The 5,000-nt window shown below is 53.7% G+C and overlaps 1 non-coding gene across 1 annotated transcript in view; it reads left to right on the plus strand.

The window, feature by feature from the left end:
* The first annotated feature begins 4,111 nt into the window (after positions 1 to 4,111).
* LOC124774503 overlaps positions 4,112 to 5,000 on the plus strand; it is a 1,909-nt gene continuing 1,020 nt past the window's right edge. Inside the window, exon 1 of the ribosomal RNA XR_007015325.1 lies at positions 4,112 to 5,000. This exon is cut by the window's right edge and continues 1,020 nt beyond it. This is a non-coding gene — a ribosomal RNA (small subunit ribosomal RNA).

A 5,000-nucleotide genomic window follows, 5' to 3' on the forward strand; every position in this document is an offset into this window, starting at 1 on the left:
ACCGCCATCTGTAGGTCTCCCGCAACATGACCTCCTCCAACGACGATACCGCCATCTATGCGACGCCAAGCCGATTAAGACAGCGATGGCGCCACAGTGCCCGCCTTTCGACGCCACCCACAAAGCCTGCAGCCTCTGTCGACCATAGCACCCAATCTCCAGTGGCTCTGCCGCACGAAGCCGTGGACCGGCAATGACTCCACCCGCACCCGTTCGTGCACCACCCCAACCGCCAAACGCGCACCTCCAGCGGATGAACGGCGGACGTTTCCCGCACTCGTAAAGTGCAATCCACCCCTATAACGTGCGTTTCATGAAGAGTTATTGCCAATATGCGACATTCCCGCTGTCCCTATACATGAGCCGCGACCTGTACCACTTACGAGCGAGAGACGCGATCGCGTTGCTCACTGTACGGCGTCCGATACCGAGCCATCAGCATGTCGGTCCCCATGCGCGTTGCACTCGCACTCGCAGTCGCAAAAACGTGGGGCAAATATATTACGCGGAAGAGTTATAACAGACCGAGCCCCACTGCATGAGGGGAGTCTTTGTCACTAATGTACACAGATGGAACATTTTGGACTGGAACCAGATTACCCGTACACACGGCGCTGATTAGTAATCAATGCAGAGCCATCAAACTACAGAATATATATACAACTGTCCGTATACATGCTGAAAGAGTCTGCCCACAATGGGAACCACACGTCAGCCAGCCACTCTGATCACGCACCACTCTCTGCTTCTAACGGGCGCACATACAATATGTAAGCACCAGCATGGAACAACATCCAGTGCATCCTCTCCGCCACATTACACAATCCACACTATCACAACCAGACCAGGAGGTCCATGCGGAAAATACAATATCCCACCCTTTCGACATCCACCATTGCGCAGATCAGGCACCAACACCCACACATGTCCTATACAACGGTGCACCCAACATCACAATAGTACCTCCTGTCACAGCGCACAAACAATGACATGAGTCAAAGACACAGGTCTGACACAAGCATAGAATTGGAGCGCCGCCTCTAATAAGCCAAAGGTGCATCCTGACGTGACAAATCTGATCATGTCACAAGCATTCACTTACTATAATCACTATCAACGAACCTGCCGCCCCCGCCCCCCCCCTACACCTTTCCTTACAACAACGTGTAACCTAACCTAACCTAACCTATGTTGTACCTTAACCTAACCTATGTTGTACCTTAACCTAACCTATGTTGTACCTTAACCTAACCTATGTTGTACCTTAACCTAACCTATGTTGTGCCTTAACCTAACCTATGTTGTGCCTTAACCTAACCTATGTTGTGCCTTAACCTAACCTATGTTGTGCCTTAACCTAACCTATGTTGTGCCTTAACCTAACCTATGTTGTGCCTTAACCTAACCTATGTTGTGCCTTAACCTAACCTATGTTGTGCCTTAACCTAACCCATGTTGTGCCTTAACCTAACCCATGTTGTGCCTTAACCTAACCCATGTTGTGCCTTAACCTAACCCATGTTGTGCCTTAACCTAACCCATGTTGTGCCTTAACCTAACCCATGTTGTGCCTTAACCTAACCCATGTTGTGCCTTAACCTAACCCATGTTGTGCCTTAACCTAACCCATGTTGTGCCTTAACCTAACCCATGTTGTGCCTTAACCTAACCCATGTTGTGCCTTAACCTAACCCATGTTGTGCCTTAACCTAACCCATGTTGTGCCTTAACCTAACCCATGTTGTGCCTTAACCTAACCCATGTTGTGCCTTAACCTAACCCATGTTGTGCCTTAACCTAACCCATGTTGTGCCTTAACCTAACCCATGTTGTGCCTTAACCTAACCCATGTTGTGCCTTAACCTAACCCATGTTGTGCCTTAACCTAACCTATGTTGTGCCTTAACCTAACCTATGTTGTGCCTTAACCTAACCTATGTTGTGCCTTAACCTAACCCATGTTGTGCCTTAACCTAACCCATGTTGTGCCTTAACCTAACCCATGTTGTGCCTTAACCTAACCCATGTTGTGCCTTAACCTAACCCATGTTGTGCCTTAACCTAACCCATGTTGTGCCTTAACCTAACCCATGTTGTGCCTTAACCTAACCCATGTTGTGCCTTAACCTAACCCATGTTGTGCCTTAACCTAACCCATGTTGTGCCTTAACCTAACCCATGTTGTGCCTTAACCTAACCCATGTTGTGCCTTAACCTAACCCATGTTGTGCCTTAACCTAACCCATGTCGTGCCTTAACCTAACCCACGTCGTGCCTTAACCTAACCCACGTTGTCGCCTAACGTAACCCACGTTGTCGCCTAAACCTGCTCTGTAATTGTTATACGACTCGTTCAATTAGTGTAGTGTTGCCCACCCGCAACCCTCGCAATATAGTTCGCTACTCGCACTCCCCGCTCCCCTGTGTATCGCTTCATGTTAAACACCTTGCAAGTCTTGCTCACTTTCCACATGCTCCTGCTGTACACTGTAATGTGGATGGCAGCAGGACGTACATGCCGCCCCTCCCCACGTCCCCACCTTGCCCCCTGCCTTCGCAAGCTGGTTGGTGAGAACTTTGCATGTTCAATGCCCTCCGCATGCGACGTACTCAGGCTACGTTGTGGTGCGGCCTGTGTCAACTGTCCGCTAATGTCGTACGCGTAAACCACAATCTGTACTGCACATTCGTCCTTATGTACTGAATGATACATCGTGGCACATGTGTGACCGTACAACGACTGCGCCCAAAAACGGCGGACCATACAGTGCAAATATTGTGCACGCAGCTACGTGTCGTCTCCCTATGAGAGCTGGATTGCAGTGTGGTACGCCATAGAGACGTGTGGGAGGAACGGACGCCGTGGATGGCGATCAGCATGAGCTGTCTGTTGATGTATTCGGACCTAGTCGTCTCTCCTCACACACCGTGATGGCATGGTGCACCGCGTTCCATATCTGCGACATGCTACAGAGGCCGGTTGACAGTCGTTCGAGCAATGGACATCGCATACGTACGGGGGCCACCTTCCACGTATTGTCTAGGCGTGCACATTTTGTTGCGTGTATGTGGGCAGACGTAGTGTGGCGTGACACCTGACACAGGCATGCAATAATCGTGGAAGTTGCAAATGGCGATGGACGCCTGCGTTTTCTGGTGAAGTTACGCAAATGAACAAATGGTAACCTGTTGTGGTGCGGTTGTTCTCGCTAGGGGTGAATCGGTGATGGCGACGATAGGTTGAGGTACTAACCGGTTGTTCCAGCGATACCCACCATGCCGACGAAACTGAACGGCATCTGGGTGTGAAGCGATACGCGGCGGTGGCTGGGTGGGACCGTCCCCGGCCGGTGAGGGGGCGCCTCCCGGCGTGCTGGCCGCGCGGTGCGTGGGCGCACGCGCTACAGCCGGCTGGTGGGGGCGGCCAGTGGCAGGCGCGCCGGCCGACGGACGCGGCAGGCGTCGCAGCTGCGCGCCGGCGCACCCTGCGCGCGGCGCCGTGCGGCCAAAGTAGGTCCTCGCGGGCCCGGTGCGAAGCGCGGTGGACATCTTCAGTGTGCTGGTCCGATTGAGGACTGTGTGCGTTGAGGATGCGCTGCCGCCCGGCGCTCGGCGCCGCGACGCCGTCTGCTGCTCGGTCGCCCCAGCGGTTCTCGCTGGTGGTTTGTATCGCAGCTGTGCGGATGTGTTGGCGCGTGCGCTGTGCTGGGAGAGTTCGCTTCGGCACCCAAGTGGGGCTTTTGTCCTTCTGTGGCGCTGGCGTTGGAGCTGCCGGTCACCGTAGGTGGCGCGTGTTGTCTCCCGCCGGCAATGCCACGACAGCACGCTCCCGGGCCTCTGTCGGCAGCGGCAAGCTCAGTTGGGAGCACGGGTGGTCGCACCGAAAGCGTCTACTCGCCTAACTCCGGGCGATTGCGCCTCTCTCGAACCCGACCAAGTACTTGGGACGGCGCTGCGCGCCGCCGGGACCTGAGAGGGTTTCGAGGTGTATTGTGCAGGGGAGCTCAGCCTCCTCCTGTTTGCAGAATGATTGAGCGGACGCTTGCGTGTTCGCGCGGGCCCCCGGGACACACTCCCGGGCGGCCGGCTGCTCAGCTCTAGTTGACGCAGCTCCCTGGTTGATCCTGCCAGTAGTCATATGCTTGTCTCAAAGATTAAGCCATGCATGTCTCAGTACAAGCCGCATTAAGGTGAAACCGCGAATGGCTCATTAAATCAGTTATGGTTCCTTAGATCGTACCCACGTTACTTGGATAACTGTGGTAATTCTAGAGCTAATACATGCAAACAGAGTCCCGACCAGAGATGGAAGGGACGCTTTTATTAGATCAAAACCAATCGGTCGGCTCGTCCGGTCCGTTTGCCTTGGTGACTCTGAATAACTTTGGGCTGATCGCACGGTCCTCGTACCGGCGACGCATCTTTCAAATGTCTGCCTTATCAACTGTCGATGGTAGGTTCTGCGCCTACCATGGTTGTAACGGGTAACGGGGAATCAGGGTTCGATTCCGGAGAGGGAGCCTGAGAAACGGCTACCACATCCAAGGAAGGCAGCAGGCGCGCAAATTACCCACTCCCGGCACGGGGAGGTAGTGACGAAAAATAACGATACGGGACTCATCCGAGGCCCCGTAATCGGAATGAGTACACTTTAAATCCTTTAACGAGTATCTATTGGAGGGCAAGTCTGGTGCCAGCAGCCGCGGTAATTCCAGCTCCAATAGCGTATATTAAAGTTGTTGCGGTTAAAAAGCTCGTAGTTGGATTTGTGTCCCACGCTGTTGGTTCACCGCCCGTCGGTGTTTAACTGGCATGTATCGTGGGACGTCCTGCCGGTGGGGCGAGCCGAAGGCGTGCGACCGCCCCGTGCGTGCTCGTGCGTCCCGAGGCGGACCCCGTTGAAATCCTACCAGGGTGCTCTTTATTGAGTGTCTCGGTGGGCCGGCACGTTTACTTTGAACAAATTAGAGTGCTTAAAGCAGGCAAGCCCGCCTGAATAC

Source organism: Schistocerca piceifrons, unplaced genomic scaffold, assembly GCF_021461385.2.
Source record: "Schistocerca piceifrons isolate TAMUIC-IGC-003096 unplaced genomic scaffold, iqSchPice1.1 HiC_scaffold_964, whole genome shotgun sequence".
In the NCBI taxonomy this organism is placed as follows: Eukaryota; Metazoa; Arthropoda; class Insecta; order Orthoptera; family Acrididae; genus Schistocerca; species Schistocerca piceifrons.